The sequence below is a fragment of the Eptatretus burgeri genome, chromosome 9 (genome assembly GCF_056783735.1).
Source record: "Eptatretus burgeri isolate ZD-2024b chromosome 9, Ebu_testis_v1, whole genome shotgun sequence".
Taxonomy (NCBI): Eukaryota; Metazoa; Chordata; class Myxini; order Myxiniformes; family Myxinidae; genus Eptatretus; species Eptatretus burgeri.
The window spans coordinates 33903198-33921094 of record NC_140969.1 but is presented as its reverse complement, the minus strand read 5'-3'; the positions used below and the strand labels follow the sequence as shown (position 1 = coordinate 33921094).

Sequence of the window (17897 nt, the reverse complement as noted above, 5' to 3'; positions counted from 1 at the left end):
ACCCGACAGACAATACGGTATGCATGGCCGCCACCTCACTACAATCCCGCGTACGAGGGTACTGCAATGTTGAATTGGACGTAAAAGGGTACACGCATCGGGATGTAAGGGTACTGGTGCTTCGTGATTTGTGCGCAGACGTAATTCTGGGTCATAATGTCCTCAAGCAGCACACGAGCGTCGAAATACCCTTTGGAGGAAGCAAACCTCGTCTAATTTTAAATGCGTTGACCACCGCGGAGGTGACGTCCCCCCAGCTGTTCGCTAACCTGTCGCCGGTCTGCAAACCGATAGCGATCAAATCGCGGCGATATACCACTGCTGACATGAATTTCATCACTTCGGAAACCAAGCGATTACTGGAAGAAGGAATTATAGAACCGAGCGATTCGCCATGGCGCGCACAGGTGTTAGTAACCAGCAGTCAGAACCATAAGAAACGAATGGTTGTCGATTATTCCCAAACGGTCAATCGCTTTACCCAACTCGATGCCTACCCCCTACCGCGCATAGACGAGATGGTCGAACGCGTGGCCAATTATAAGGTATTCAGCACCATCGACTTGCGAAGCGCCTATCATCAAATTCCCATCCGAGAGGAAGACAAACCTTACACCGCATTCCAGGCAGGGAGGCGCCTCTACCAATTCAGAAGAATTCCATTTGGTGTCACGAATGGAGTAGCTTGCTTCCAACGAGTTATGGACGACATCATTTCAGATGAAAACCTCAAAGACACTTTTGTTTACGTGGACAATGTCACAGTGTGCGGTAGGGATCAGGGGGAACATGATATGAATCTGGACAGATTCTTGGGCATTTCTAGAAAATATAATCTGACTCTCAACTATGAGAAATGCGTATTCTCGGCAAGGTCAATTGACCTTCTCGGCTACACAATAGCCGACGGCACAATTAAGCCTGATCCTGAGCGATTGCGCCCACTTCGTGAGCTACCCCCACCTCAGGACCTGCAGACGATGCGCCGGGTGATCGGCATGTTTGCTTACTATGCGAGATGGATTTCGCAATACTCCGAGAAAATACATCCCCTAGTGCATTGCAAAAACTTTCCACCAGATGCCGCTGTTGTGACAGCTTTCCACAACCTCAAAGACGATATCAGTAATTCCGTGGTTTTATCGATCGATAGCTCGGTGCCCTTCGTGGTGGAAACCGACGCTTCAGATCATGCCATAGCTGCTACGCTTAATCAGTCTGGGAGACCCGTCGCGTTCTTCTCGAGAACTCTCTCTGGAAGCGAGCAGAGACACTCAGCGATAGAGAAGGAAGCGTACGCCATCGTCGAAGTGCTGCGGAAATGGAGACATTATTTACTGGGAAACCACTTCACGCTCGTCACGGACCAACGATCCGTGGCATTCATGTTTGATGGGAAAAATAACGCGAAAATTAAGAATGAAAAAATTATGAGATGGCGGATAGACCTAGCTTGCTATAGTTACGACATTGTTTACCGGCCCGGGAGGGAAAACCCTGCTGCAGACAGCTTCTCGCGGGTCTACTGCTCGGCGGTCATCAGTCGGGCTTTGCAAGACCTCCATGTGTCTCTGTGCCACCCGGGGGTAACCAGAATGGCACATTTCGTACGCAGACAGAACCTGCCCTATTCTATTGAAGATATTAAACAAATGAATGCTTCATGCCCTGTTTGTGCTGAACTAAAACCCAGATTCTATGGTGCGGCTTCTGGCAGATTGATCAAGGCCACTTCTCCCTTCGAGAGACTAAACATCGACTTCAAAGGGCCCCTGCCGACCGAGACAGACAACAGATACATATTCACTGTTGTTGATGAGTATTCAAGGTTCCCTTTCGCGTTTCCGTGCTCGGATATGACCTCGGGCACTGTCGTGAAATGTCTGTCTGACCTCTTCGCTATGTTTGGGAAACCTTCGTACATACATTCAGACAGAGGGCCGTGTTTCATGTCGGCCGGGCTAAAACAGTTCCTATTAGAGCACGGCATCGCAACTAGTCGAACGACGGGTTACAACCCACAGGGTAATGGTCAGGTGGAACGTTATAATGGAGTTATTTGGAAAGCCATAACTCTGGCGTTGAAATCAAGAGGACTGGGCCCCAAGCGGTGGGAGGTTACCCTTCTCGACGCTCTGAATTCCATACGCTCTTTGCTCTGCACGTCCACCAATGCGACTCCTCACGACTGAATGTTTACTCACCAACGACGTTATGTTGACGGCCAATCGGTGCCCAACTGGCTAACCCATCCCGGAACAGTGTTCATGAAACGCCCGGTACGACAAAGCAAGTATGAACCCCTGGTGGAAGGGGTCGAGCTCATCGATACTAATCCAGAATACGCTCATGTCAGGCTCCCGGATGGCAGGGAGACCACTGTGTCGGTTCGTCATTTGGCTCCCTCAGGGACTCCCCCCGCCGGTACACCACCATCTGCCACACCTCCCTCTGACATTCCCCCCCCCCCAGGTGTTTCTCCCCCAGGGACTCCACCCGAGAAGGGAGACGGCGGAGCTACCGCGTTCCACCCGGGGGCGATCGGGGAGTCATCTCCGGCACGAGTCGAGGCTCACCAAAAGGATCGGAAGCCTCCCTCAAGTGAAACCGCCATCTACTCCCGGAGAGGCCGGCGAATAATACCCCCTCGCCGACTCAATCTGTAAAGGGGATTATCGGCATCCTCGATGCTCATGCTCCTATATGCTCGTTACATAATATATCGATGCTCATTACCATGCTCCTACAACTCAAAATAATCCTCACTGCTTGGCATGTATGCTTCTGTAGTTTAGATAGTTCGCGTTGCTTGAAATGTATACTCCTGTAGCGCTGAAGTAATCATGGTGCGTTAGCTGGGCCTCTAGTTACATTTTAAAGGCGGGGAGAATGTGGTGAATGGAAGGTCGTGACGTGTGATCACATGTTGCCCAGCTCGAGCACAGAAGAGATAAAGCTGAGGGTCGGCTCGGCCGCGGGGTTTTGTCCCTGGGGCATTGCCATTGTATGTCGCCGGCTCACTTGGTGCTCATTGAATGGTGAGAACACTGATTGATATATAATACTGATTTATTTTGCGGTGATTAGTTGCGCGTGTGTACCTTACTGCTTGTACTCCATGCTGCATTTGTATTTCCTGGTGTGCCCGTAGAAGCGGCTCCAATCAAATGGAATAAAGCCTAAACTCTGAAGGTTCTTCTCTCGCTTTCATTTCAGTAATGTTGAGGGAATATATATTTTTTAGAAGACATCCTGTTCGAGGCAGTGTAGTTGTTGTGAAGGTAATGTTGAGGTGATATATATATATATATATATATATATATATATATATATATATATATATATATATATATATATTTTTTTTTTTTTTAGATGACATCCTGTTCTCGGTGGTGTAGTTGGCGTTGTGTAGGTAATGTTGAGGAAATTTTTTTTTCATATTAGATCCTGTTTCTCGGCGGTGTCGTTGTTGTTGTGAAGGTAATGCTGAGGTAATATTTTTTTTTCAGATGAGATCCTGTTCTAGGCGGTGTAGTTGTTGTTGTTAAGGTAATGTTGAGGTAATATGCAGTCGTGTTATTACGGTTATAGAAATGCACAAATTATTAATTTGATCTGTAGTATACCCAATCACACCTTTATGACTAAACAATTAACAACAAAACTCGAGAGTAAATACTCTTTTTTTTTTTTTTGTATACCTTGGTCGAGGCTCGTATGAGAGCTAACACACAACTCACAGCAAGGAGGCATGAGACAAGAGGGGCGGGAGTGGAAGGGACAAAACAGTGGGGAACAGACACATTAGGTGAACTGTGGAAGGGAGAGGGATGGGGATGGGATGGGGAACATGGCGAAGAGAAGATGGACATTTCAGGGACTTTCAGGAAGGAAAGTAGGAGAAATGAAGGAAGTGGGCTTGGGTGGATTATCGGGGGTAGAAAAGATCGAGGATTTGGATGGGGGAAGATAAGAGGTGGTGGTGAACAGCTGTTTTGAAAGCCTGGAGGGAAGAATGGGAAAGAATAGAGTGAGGAAGTTTATTCCAAAGGCGGGAAAAAAGAGGAATGAAAGCGTGAAGATGAGCAGTGATTCGTGATTTTGGTAGTTTTACCAGAAGGGGGTTGTTGGCGGACCTTGAGCGCCCTGTGGAAATGTGGTGGGGACAAATCGCAGAGAGAGCAGGGGGGCAAGGCTGGAGAGGAGTCGGTAGAAGACAGAAAGACCACCGACCAACCTGCGGTGATTGAGTGAGAGGCCCAAAGACTCAGCTTCATTGCGGGAGATGCCGATGATCTTAAATGCCCTGGTTTCGACAGCGTGAAGCCGAGAAAGGTGGGAGGCAGGAGCACCAGCCCAGAGGGGAGAGCAGTACTCCATCAGGCTACGGACAAAAGCTTTGTAAGTGGTCAGGAGCTCAAGAGGGCCGAGGAAGGACTTAGCACGACGGAGGATTCCCAGTCGGCGACTGGCTTTTGAGGCGAGGTTGGAAATGTGACTTTCCCAGGAAAGGTCATGGCAGATAGTGAGACCTAGAAGCTTGAAAGAAAAGACTTCTTCCAGAGGATTGTTGAGAAAGTGGATGGGGGGGTTTTGTAAACGGTCCTTTCGAAGAGACATAGTGAGAGTGTGAGATTTGTCTGGATTGAAAGACATGTTCCACGTGTTGGACCAGTTTGTGATTTTATCCAGATCTGCAGTGAGTGAAGAAGCTGCTGCTTGCCGGTCTGAGGGATGACAGATGGTACGACAGAGGGCGGAGTCGTCGGCAAAGAGAAATAGAGGATTTTCCAGAGAGTCCGAGAGATCATTGATGAAAACCAGAAAAAGAGCAGGGCCCGGAACGCTACCTTGAGGAACTCCAGCCTGCACAGGAAGAGGGGATGAAAGAACTCCATTTAGGGCCACACGTTGACTGCGACAGGAGAGGAAGTCTGTGAGCCATGAGTGGAGATGGCCTTGAATACCATGGGAAGAGAGTTTGGTGAGTAGGGCAGGGTGCCAGACTGTGTCAAAAGCACGTGATATGTCCAGGGATACGGCTCGGATTTCCTGTCTGGCATTGAGGACCTCCATCCATTGATGGGAGAGCAGAAGCAGCATATCCAGGGTAGAGTGACCTGGTCTGAAACCAAATTGATGATTGGAAATCAAGCCATTGGAGAAGAGGAAGGATTTCATATCTGAGGCGATGATGGATTCCATCACCTTGCTGATGATTGGGAGAAGGCTGATTGGTCTGTAGTTATAGGGATCTGTTTTTGCACCTTTTTTATGCAGGGCAGTGATGTTAGCAGATTTCCAAGCAGATGGCAGATGACCTTGGGCAAATGAGAGGGTGAATAGAACAGAGAGAGGGTGAGCAAGAGCAGAAGAGCAGGCTTTGAGGACACATGGGCTGATGCCGTCTGGACCAGTTGCAGAATCTGACTCGAGGTTTGAAAGCAAGCTCTCAACCTTGTCAGGAGAAAAGGATACAGAGTCCAGGGACAGTTGGGTGCGACTGGGTAAAGTGGGTAGAGATAGTGATGGGTTTAGGACACAAGATTTAGCTGCAAACACCGAGTTTAGACATTCAGCTTTATCACGTGTAGAATCAGCAGTGCGGCCATTTGAGGTAAGGGAGGGGATGGAGGGGGAACATACACCAGAAACAGATTTGATTAAACGCCACCAGGATTTTGAGGAGGGAGAGAGGTTTGAGAGTTCAGACTTGAGATGAGAAAGATGTTGTTTTCTGGCTCTCCTGAGGGTAGATACACACTTGTTCCGAGCTTTGTGGAAAGAACTGAGATTGCCCTCAGTTGGGTTTGCTTTCCATGAGGCAAAGGCAAGTTGTTTCAGGACAACTGCCTCGCCACAAGCTTCAGTAAACCAAGGGCGGGAGGAAGGGTAAGACAACTGAACACGAGAGGGGATAAATCTGTGCATGAGGGAGAGCAAGTTTCTTTGAAAGAATTCCCAGGATGAGTTGATGTTTGAGAAAGTAGTGATAGGAGACCAGTCTGTAAGTTTGATGGCTGCTCGGAGACCCTGCCAGTCGGCTTGAGTGAAATGCCAGACTCGGTTTTTTCTCTTCTTTGTGTTTTTCCTTGCGAAAAGGCAAAATACGTTGGCGCTAATTGAATAATTGGCCATTAAAAGTAATAATTTATCAAAATGTTGGCAGATCCAGCAGCCTCCGCATTCTTGCCCTGGACGAGGAAACAAAGAAGAAGCGCCGTTTCCTCAGCAATGTTGTTTATGAAGAGGTGCTCATGAGATAAAGGTGTGTACATGGATACAATTTTTATTATTATTTCTTTATTGAAGAAAAATTGTTCCGAAAATAATTTATCAAAAAAAAGTGCACAACTTTTTTTTGTTTCCAAGTGTCAAAACGGTGTGGCCTTTGGAAGTGTTAACTGTTAAGGAATTCAGCTCTACTCAACATGCTTGCCAACGAAATGCATCTCAAATTGGTGGTATGCTTTGCAAAGTATTTTTTTTTCTTAAGTATTTTCAAACTAAAACAATTCGAACATTGAATACCTAATGACACTGTACTTTCAGGTCTCCTACAAATCCTACCCTGTCGCCTCACCATGGCATAGGAGTAGCAATGGTCAATGGCAGCGAATGTCATGGCGAGCAAAGACAGGGAGGTAAACTTTATATTTTAATTTGTATTTTAATTAACTCTGTGTGTGTAAGTATCACAGCAGTTACTTAAATGAAAGCGATAATTTGTGGAATGATGTGAACATTCCGTACGGGCACGCACCACTTCCGGATAGTGATGACTTACTGTATTCTAATAATTTCTCGATTTCTTATGCGCATTTATAGAATATCACAATGTCCCAATCCAGTCGCCGTTTACGAGATCGAAGGAACGGCCTGTGTGGTTGTTGTTTCTGGCACGCGGTTTGAAAGTTTTTTTTTTGTATGTACGGCCATGCACGTACGGGCACGCGAGAGCGAAGGAACAGCCTGTGTGGTTGTTTCTGGCACGCGGTTTGAAAGTTTATTTATTTATTTATTTATTGTATGTACGGCCACGCACGTACAGGCACGCGAGAGCGAAGGAACGGCCTGTGTGGTTGTTTCTGGCATGCGGTTTGAAAGTTTTTTTTGTTTGTATGTACGGCCACGCACGTACGGGCACGCGAGAGCGAAGGAACAGCCTGTGTGGTTGTTTCTGGCACGCGGTTTGAAAGTTAATTTTTTTTTTTTGTATGTACGGTCACGCACGTACGGGCACGCGAGAGTGAAGGAACGGTCTGTGTGGTTGTTTCTGGCAAGTGGTTTTAAAGTATATCTATACATTTCTTTTTATTTATTTATTTTGTTTTTTTTTGCACATATGGGCATGCACGTACGGGCACGTGCGAGCGAAGGAACGGCCTGTGTAGTTGTTGTTTCTGGCACGCGGTTTGAAGGTTTTTTTGGTTTGCACGTACGGCCACGCACCTACGGGCATGCACTAGTCTATCTATAATTCCAGGTGTGTGTGTGTGTCCGCTGTTTCTCGACAACCACTTGTCTGATCTCATTGAAACTTACCAGCTATATTGCTGGGGACCTTTGGATGTGACTTTTCAAGGTTTGATATTAATCAGACAAGTGGTTCCCAAGTAATGACCATTTATTTACAAATGACATGATACGTTGCTGTGGCCATTTATTTACCAACCAATGACATGACACGTTGCTGCGTAGGCGTGGCTGCGTAGGCCGGTGCGCGGCCGGCCGACGGTGATGTCACGGACCGTGCCGGTTACATGGCAGTGAATGTCATGGCAAGCAAAGACAGGGAGGTAAACTTGATTTTAATTTGGATTTTAATTAACTCTGTGTGTGGAAGTGTGGTTGTTGCGAGAACGCGAGAGCAAAGGAACGGCCTGTGTGGTTGTCGTTTCTGGCTCGCGGTTTGAAAGTTTTTTTTTATTTTTATTTTTATTTTTTGCACGTACGGCCACGCACGTATGGGCACGCACGTACGGGCACGTGAGAATGAAGGAACGGCCTGTGTGGTTTCTTGCACACGGTTTGAAAGAAAACGAAGTTTTTGCAAGATATGTTAGTCAGCTTGTATGTTTTTTTTTTGTTTTTTTTTATTTTTTTTATTTTATTTTTTTTTGTTTGTCTGTAATCACGTATAAACAATTCTGCAGAGCACAGTTATCATTGGAAATTTTTGTAACTTCGCATATCAGAGGCCTATAGAGGTCCCTTTCAGCGCATAAAATTTTCAAGGTCAAAGATCAAGGTCACTTTGTTGCAAATCAGGGGAGTCGACGAAACCCTTATTTTTTTGAGTAATTTTGATCGGATCATCTTCAAACTTCATGGGAATATAGTTCATGGTCTGGTGCTCAGCTGATTAATTTTTGGTGGCGATTGGCCTTGACCTTCATGGTTAGCGCCTGAGGTCAAACATATTTGACCCCAAGGTCAAATTTTCAAGTTTTAGGAACCATATCGTGTCGTACCTCAAATTGAACACCTCGATGAGTGCTTTCGAGATATGTCAAGCTTGAGACATTATGATGTCATTTGGTGACGTTATGAGGCAAAAGCATATTTTTCATGGTTACTCTGAAGAACGATTCTCATCGGAATCTCTCGTAGGCAGATATTCCTCAAGGAGTCGCTCCTGGTGGATAGCAGCTCTGTTCACCTCAGTGTGACCTTAAAGAAGTCACACGTGGTCACCTTTTGGCAAGATACGGGTCACCCTGCAGGTGACATTGGTTTATTTTTTTTGTTTGTTTGTTTGCACGTACGGCCCCGCACCTACGGGCATGCACGAGTGTATATATATATATATATATATATATATATATATATATATATATATATATATATATATATATATATATATATATATATATATATATATATATATATATATATATATATATATATATGTATGTGGGGCATTTTCACAAAAGCGGGTCAGGTTACGCTAAAGACTGTCCGAGAATTTTTATCAAGTATACATTGCCCAGTCAGTGCAGAGGCCTTATGGTGATCCTGCATTGCTGACATCATTTGAACATTTTTCTACGCCTTATAAGGGGTTCAAGCACTATTTCGAGAATATCAAAGAAAGTTTATTTTTGAGTTTGTTCTTTACCGTTACCTGACCCGCTTTTGTGAAAATGTCCCATATATGTATATATATATATATATATATATATATATATATATATATATATATATATATATATATATATATATATATATATATATATATATATATATATATATATATAATCGGTTTTAATCCACAGACTAAAACAGATATTATAATCGCAGTATCTCATCAAGTTACGGAAGGATTTAAAAGAACCTTGGTGGACAGGTTGGTTGTGTAACAAGGATGAATTGATTCGATTTTGGTGAAGATCCGGATTCGGATGGAAGTATTCACTCCACCAAGTGCATTTCTATTTCCTATATGTTATTCTTGCCAAGAAATTTGGATTTGAGATCAAAAGATGAAGATGAGACAAGAGTGCAGGAGGTAAGCTTTTATTTCTTGCTATTTCTCTGTATTTATGTTTTAGCATCACATAAGTATTGTGACAGATTAACTTAAAGTCAATTAATGTCATAATATAGTTCGTATTTGGTTGCATATCCCTTGCATGCAATATCTGCATTGAGCCGGTGATCCATTTGCATCACCAATTTTTTGGTATCGTCCTTTGAGATGCTTTGCCAAGGCTTTACTGCGGCCATTTTCAGTTCTTGTTTGTTTTGGGGAGTTTCTGACGTTAGTCTCCTCTTCAGCAAGTGAAATGCATGCTCCATTGGATTTAAATCAGGAGATTAACTTGGCCAGTCTGAAACCTTCCACTCCCCCCCCCCCCCCCCGATGATCTTCTTGGTTGCGTTGGTCGTGTGTTTTGGGTCATTGTTTTGCTGCATGGCGAAGTGCCATCCCAATGAGATTGGAGGCATTTTCTTGTACATAGGCAGAAAAATGTTTCTGTACAATTCCGAATTAATTCTGCTGCTGCAATCATTAGTTACATCATCAATTAGAAGGGCACTCGGTGGAGCACATACCTCCGCCCTGCAATGCCTGATCCATGAGAACATATCGGGCCCAATACATTTTTGAAATATGCTATACAGTACTGTATCGTTTTTGGCCCAATCTCTCAATGGTAAAGCATCACTTTTAAAATTAAGTAATTCTCGTATCCAGATCCGGATTTGGATCTTCACCAAAATCGAATCAATCCGTCCTTGCGACACACCCAACCTGTCGACCAAGTTTCGTTTGAATCCGTCCACAACTTTTTGAGATATCATGCTATATATCTTTTTTGGCACTATCTCTCAATGGTGAAGAATCGCTTTTAAATTCTAGTAGTCGGATCGGATCTTCACCAAAATCTAATCAGTTCGGCTGTGTCACACACTGAACCTGAGCACAAAATTTCATCCGGATCCGTCCACAACTTTTTGAGATGTCCTGTACGCAAACAAACAGACAGAAAGGGGTGAAAACATAACCCCCTTCACCTTTGGTGGTGTGGATAATAAAGATGAGTGAGGCAGTTCCAGAGGCAGCCATGCAAGCCCAAGCTATGACACCACCTCCACTCTGCTTCACAGATGAGGTTGTATGGTTTGGATCATATACAGTTCCTTCCTTTCTTTCTCCACACTTTCCCTTTCCATCGCTTTGGTAAAGGTTTATCTTCGTCTCATCTGTGCATAAAACTTTGTTCCAGAACTCTACTGGCTCTCGACTTTTTGGCAAATTCTATTCTGGCCTTTCTATATTTGGTGCTGATGAGAGGTTTGTATCATGTGGTGGAGCCTTTGTAATTCTGTGTTTAAGTCTTCTGTGAATGGTAGATTCATAGATTGTGATACTTTCCCACCTGTACTCTGGGGGTTGTTGGTAATCTTTTCAGGTTTTTCTTCACAGCTCTAATGATTTTTCTATCATCAACTGCAGTTGTTTTCCTTGGCCGACTTCACCATTGTCTATTATTAAGTACACTCTGGTTTCTTTCTTTTTCAACATATTTTAAATTGTATTTGCTATTCCCACTTTTTGTGCTGTGGTTCTAATTTAATTATTCTGTTCTTTCAGCATCCAAATTGCTTGCTTTTCTTTCATAAACAGTTCTCTGGTCTTCATGTTGGTTAATGCCTCCTGACCCCAAAGGCAGACTCCCAAGGCAAAAGCAAAGGTTATCAAGACTTGACATTCACAACTCTTTTATGTGTGAACAATCGATGCAACAAGAAACACCTGATCAACAGTCATTTGTTCCTATACTTACACTTACCTAAAATGGGGGGACTGAATATAAAAGTGCTACTGTTCTTCAATGGTAAAACATACATGCATATAAATAACAAGAAACAAGTAAAAAATGTCATAGTCCCCATTATTTTGCTGTACGGAGTTAAAGGGCAAGCCCATATTTAAGTACAACGAAAATGGCTGCCAGTCTACCAGTCGGCCATCTTTGATCAGATCACAAAATAAAGTGAGGGGCTTGTGTATGCCATCATGTACTGTGCTTGTGCCAAGTTTGAACAAAATCAGACCATGCATGTCTGAGAATGGTTGGGGACACATTTAAGCAACCAAATCACCACCAGTCAGCCATCTTGGACTAATCTCGAAACAAAATGGCATGCTTATGTAAGCCATCATTTATTATCTGTGTGCCAAGTTTGAACACCATCGGCATATGGGCTGTTTCACAGTCATGGTCATTTCTGTTATTTTTCTACCCTTGCATGCTAAATAGCTAAATGAGAGGCTGTAGTATCTCTGTCATTAGGGCCAGTAGTTGGTACTAGTGATGGCACAACTTGGACCACTTTTTATTTGACAAAAAATGTCAATTTTTGGCAGAATGGCATAAAAATTGCCATTTTTTGACAAATAGCTGTCTCATTTTCTCCAGGTACACTGCATTCACAGTGTATAATCAAATACAAGCAGAAATTGGGACTTTTATTTGTTGCATCAATTTACTACCTCTTCTGTACTTTTTCCACAACATTTATTCATTTCAGACTATGAATATTTATTTCACCCTCATTAAATATGTCCCCTCCGGAAATGCATATTGTAGAATAATTTTTTTATATAAATAAAGGGTCTTTTCAGTTTATTGTGTGTTTTACCAAGTGTGTATATACTTGCACTGATATTATGCGACAAAGTTTGAGTGTAACCAATAACCTTCTATTTGCATGGCCTGCACTGATTGCCTTGCATGTGTCCGTCAAAAATGTATCCTCTCCGGAAACACCTAAACTGCCACGAGTTATATTTGAAACTTAGTTCAGTCTTTTATTGTTATTTCTACAAATATACTTCATTTTTATACTGAATCATAATTCCAGTAATGAAATAATACTTGTGGAACATATGGAAACCACTGAAGTTTGATAGTGTTGTTATTTTGTGGTTATAGTTGAATTGTATTAATGACTTGTAGTTTAAAAAATACTCTCCTAATATCCTTGGGGTATTATTTTTAAGAAGAAATATTCATTCAGATGCTCCAAAAATTTGGATTTAAGTATTGTAATTAACAATGTTGGATTTGGAGAAATAAAAATATTGAGTTTGAATTTTTAGTGGTTGTGAGACAAACTTGGTACCCTCATTGTGAAACAGCCCATATGCATGTCCAAGAAATGGTTGATGACGTGTTCAACATCGAGATTTTGACAACTAAAATAGCCGCCAGTCTACCAGTCAGCCATCTTTCATCAGATCGCAAATTAAAGTTAGTTGCAAGTGGCTGTCATTGTGTGCTGTGATTGTGCCAAGTTTGAAGAAAATCAGACCATGCTTGTCGGAGAAATGGTTGGGGACACGTTTAAGTAACTAAATGGCTGCCAATCGGCCATATTGGATCTAATTTTGAATAAAAATGACTTGCATATGTAAGCCATCATTCCTTATCTGTTTGCCAAGTTTTGACAAGGTCGGTAAATGCATGTCCAAGAAATAGTTCAGGACATGTTCGACACCAGGTTTTTTTAACAACAAAAATGGCCGCCAGTCGTCCATCTTGGATCTTATGTCGAAAATAAATGACGTGCTTATGCATACCATCATGTGTTATATTTGTACCAAGTACGAATAAAATCGGTCCATACATGTCCGAGATATAATTGCGTACGCATGGACACGAAAATCAAGACCAAATCCATAAACCCCCGTTTCAGACGGTCCAATAGGGGCTAATAAAACCTGACCTTCTGTACTCTTGCCACATGTTCATCTTTTGATTTCAAATCCAAATTTCTTGAGTATATAGCAATAATAACAAATTTGACTTCACTGTTCCAATACTTATAGAGGGCACTGTATGTTGTCTCACAAAAACTTCAATGCAGGAGGACACCATAAGGCATATCAAGTCTGTACTATTCCCAACTTATGGTTGTTTATCTATGCTCTATCCTTTTTAAATGCTGAATGTCAAGCAAGGAAGCAACAAACAATAATTTTAATGTCTTTGGTGTGACTCTCTTAGGTTCAAACCAATAACCTCACAGATTCAGAGCAGATGCTCTAACCATTACACCAGCAAGTCTGGTTAAATGGACCAGAACAGCAATCAGACAATGAACCTGAACAACAAACACTGACACGTAAACTTACAAGGAGCTTGTTTGTATCACTGTAAAAGATTTGTTGTACAATTCTGCATTTTGAGTTTTGCCTGTAATTCCAAAACTTTTCCATTATTACTCATTTCAATTTACCTCGTGGTACCTAAATCCTTGGCGTTTTGTTGAACCTGTTTGTTGAAAAGGTGAGTTTTTGTGAACTTTCTGAAATGGTCCAAATTATTTTCGAATTCTCTTTTAAAACAATAATAATAACGGTCTTTCTCTCATCTCACCCATTGTTTAAAGATTGCAACCGATGGAGTGCTTTGGAACAACGAATTACGCTCTACCGTAACACGACCTGTGAAAATAATACAAGACAAGTGTTTACATTCTTCTTCATACTTCCACTCTTAGTATGGAAATGGAAGTTTGATTCACCTCTCATTCCAATGACTTTAAAACCACAACAATTACTGTGCATTTCATCCAGCAACGTGGATAATGTGCACGACAATTGAGCACACATGGTAAAGCAGATGCTGCTGGGAGCTGAAGGGGCAGGATTTGCTGATGTAAAATCCCACGGGAGTCCTTTTTCACCTCGGGCTCGGTGTGTCAGAATGAACATGTAGCATTCCTTTTTTTTTCTGGAATGCAAATATGTCCTACAAGGATGTAAATGCGTCTCCTCGCGCTGATTACATTATTTGCATTGCTCCATTGCAATCATCCTCCCTCGGTGGAAGAATACAATAGAGCTGGCCACTTTGCAGAAAGGCTGTCTGGCCGGCTCTTTATTCGCCGCCCAGGCTACGGCTTTCATGAAAGCTGCCTACTGTGGCATGAAGGAATGTGAAAATTTGGAATGGCGATGAAATTGTGCGAGAGAAGGCATTTTGAGGCATGCCACGCATTACAATTAAGCATGAACGCAGTGCCTGGCAAGCCCACCAGCGCTCTGTGTTGCTTCGAAAGGCGAAGCTGTCACTATAGCCGATTTATCTATGTCTCATTGGAGAGATAAAGTGAGAAGGTCAGGCGTGTGGTTCTTTACCATTAAGTCTTGATCAGGATTATAACGATAATTAGCTATTCCAAGTCTGTGACCCAGTACGCCAGTCACACTGTTTAAAGGAGCAACTCGATGGTCCGGGTGCGGCAATATGCCCTTATGCCTCACTTGTCCTGTTCAGTACATATGGAAAGCAATGAGTCAGGACCAGAGCAAATTAGAAAATGGTGAGAATAGAGCCCTGGACATGGTCATTGTCACCGCACTGAAAATCTGAGGGCTATGACCTAATTTGCTAAAGGTTTTCAGTGAACTATATATGGTCTTGATGATTAATCAAGTCCGGAATTGCTCTGTGGATGCCTCATCTTAATCTGCTCCCATACGGCCCCACATTTCCAATGTAAGAACTATATTTGTCCATGAGCCGAGACCCAAAACCTCACTTGTCAGGATCATAAATGGAGTGGAAATTTCTAACACTGCTTTTTAAAAAGGCCGATGTCTCGAGGATCTGTTTTGAATTGATAGCCCTGAAATTTGTCTCAGATATTTACTAATACTTGGGTCAAAACAGGTATTTTTGTAAAAAGTTATGCCATGCCAATCAACACAATTCGGGACATCTTCAAGGTCATCCAGTCTAATGGTGAGGTCTTCATACTTCTTAGTGTTTGGTTAATGCTGGTTGGGAGCATTTTGGTCCATCTGAGATATTTCTTCTTCTTTTTTAATACGCAGCATAATTTAATACAGGCACAGCTGTACTGCTGATGCAATTCACCCTGTAGATTAGAGTCGAGATTTGTAATTTGTTCATGGTGCCGGCGATAGCTTGCCTTCTCTTTCGTGACGGGACACTAATGGGATCTTTAACGTCCACCAACTAATGTCGGCAGACGGGTCACCTAGTTTAACGTCCATCCAAGGAACGGCACACACATTGATGAATCACCCTATCTGCAAAACACCAGGATGACAGTTTATAACTGGGTTGGGATTCAAACCTAAGCTAGGTAGCTCAGAGGCGAGTGTGCTCAGAGGCATAGCCCTGGGCTATCCTGCCACCTCATAATCACTTTGGTAGTACATACAATCTGGAAGTCTGCTATAATGTGCACACTTGCAGGTCAGGAGTTCAGTACAGCTTCAGCAGCTGGTGCACTTTCTATCCAATCAAAAACCAAATCACCATCACTGTTCTTCTTCCAATTATGTTTAATGGGACAGAGGATCTGGGAAGAAATTTCAAGAGATTGCCTCCACATACCTACTTGGTAATTGGCTCCTTGAATATGCCTTGCAAGGCAATCTTCAAATGGTGGAAGGTGGTTCAAATTAAGTTTGCCTCGTTTGGTATAGATTAGCTGGTAACAAAGCTCATTGAATTCACCTGTATTTAAGGTTGAAGAATATAATCGACAAGTGAATTCCTTGACCATCAAGCTCACAAAGTGCACCTTGATCGGATTCATTGATCTTGAAGAGTCTTTTGGGTTTCAGTTTAATCTTTCCAACACTTGCCACGTCACACCCTTGCCCTCAATGCATGTCAGTCAAAAAAGGATTGGCAAACATAATTTTCAACAGCTGTGGCATGTTTGTGCATGTCCACAAATCGTGTTTGGATTTATATACTTCTGTAATGACAATTGCCCTGTACCAGGTCTTTAATGCACGGCACACATGGACAGCATACATTTTATCAGCCTGTTGTGCAGAGGCAAGGTTATTGTTGTCCTCGCAGACATCTCCACTTATCATAAAACAGATACTGCCACGTAGTGAGCAGAATCTCCTCCCCTCGGTTTGCTCTATTATTATGCTGTTTATTTACTCATTCACCACTAATTTGATGAGACTTGTCTTGTTCATGGAGCTGTACAAAGGCATTGTGAGTTTGGGCTAAATTCTTGAAATGAGCAGCAGTATTTGACTCCCCCTTGCATCTTTCTGCATTTTTGATGGAAGTCTCCCGATGAACATCAAGGACGATGTCTATTTTCCGACTATCAATTCCTTCTTTGATCAAGCTGAATGAATGAATGTCTCGTCACTGCTATTCATTCCTTTTCCAAGCTCATACCATTAAGTATAATGCATGCTGATGGTTCGGGTAAAACCTCTTCCAAAAAGAATGCTCTTCTCCAAAAATCTTTTTATATACAGTTTCGAGACTTGTGGAGGAGCGAGAACACAGAACGGATCAGTGCGTAACATAACGGGGGGGGGGGAACAGTAGAAAAGAGGGGGGGACACACAAACAGCAGGATTGAGGAACAAAATAGAGGGAGACAGCAAAATAATGGTGGGGACGAACAAAAGCAAGGGGAAGAACATTGGGGGTGAACAATATGGAAACAGCCGCAAACTCTCAATCACAGAAGTGGAGGAAAAAATTGGAAAGTCGGAAAGAAGTGGGCTCGAGGAGAATTCATAGGGAAGAAAGGATCATTGTTGTGGATGGGGGAGGGGGGTGATCTGAGATGGTGGTGAACAGCTGTTCCGAAGCCCAAGACAGAAGAATGAGACGAAAGAGAATTTGAAAGTTGGTTCCACAGGTGGGGAAAAGAGTAACGAATGAGTGGAGGTGAGCAGCAATTCTGGATTTTGGGAGTTTCAGCAGAAGGGTGTTGCTGGTGGACCGTGTGCACCCTGCAGAAACCTGGTGGGGGGGGGACAGAGCACAGATAGGGCAGAGGGTGCAAGACCAGAAAGGGTGTGGTGGAGGCTCACTTTGGTTGTTCTTTTCTCATTGAAATGTTCAAGCTTACATCAAAGTCAAAGGTGCTTCTTGGATGAGGCTTTGACTTCCTAAATGCGAAAGGATTCCATGCATCTACCTGACTGCTTGGGAATCACTTGAGGGTTTACCAGATTATTTCCGCAAAGGTAAAATTGTCCTTTTAAGCCATATACTCCGTTTCAGAATAAATCGTTTCAGGGTCACTGATTCTATTTTCTCCTCTTTCATGGACAAATTATGGCTTGACCTGTGGTAGTCTGCATCAGTAGCAACCAGTTTTCTGTCCACTTTGGATAATGTGGTCATCCATTCAACTTGACATTACATCTCACATTCATTTGGACCAAGTTCACAGCATTCCACTCAAGATTCACAAATGCTCCAGCTTTTAAGATCTTTACTTTTTTTTCTCCTTAAAGATACATTCTGCTTCAAATAAGGTATTGTGGCCTATTGATGAGGATACTGTACTGAGATCCAGAAATTATGGGGTTGGGGGTTCAAATCCAGCTGAAGGTAGTATTAAGGGTGTGGATG

The 17897-nt window shown here is 42.9% G+C and overlaps 1 protein-coding gene across 2 annotated transcripts in view; it reads left to right on the top strand.

The window, feature by feature from the left end:
* Positions 1-13090, top strand: part of IMMP2L (inner mitochondrial membrane peptidase subunit 2) — a 399170-nt gene extending 386080 nt beyond the window's left edge. The window contains exons 7-10 of one of the 2 annotated variants that reach the window (XR_015061555.1): positions 2473-3038; positions 6170-6268; positions 6553-6644; positions 11102-13090. The gene's annotated coding sequence lies outside the window, so the exon portion shown is untranslated. Of the gene's footprint in view, positions 1-2472; positions 3193-6169; positions 6269-6552; positions 6645-11101 lie in introns of those variants that run through there. The other variant, XM_085894669.1, reaches the window with a different exon arrangement.
* The last annotated feature ends 4807 nt before the right edge of the window (positions 13091-17897 follow it).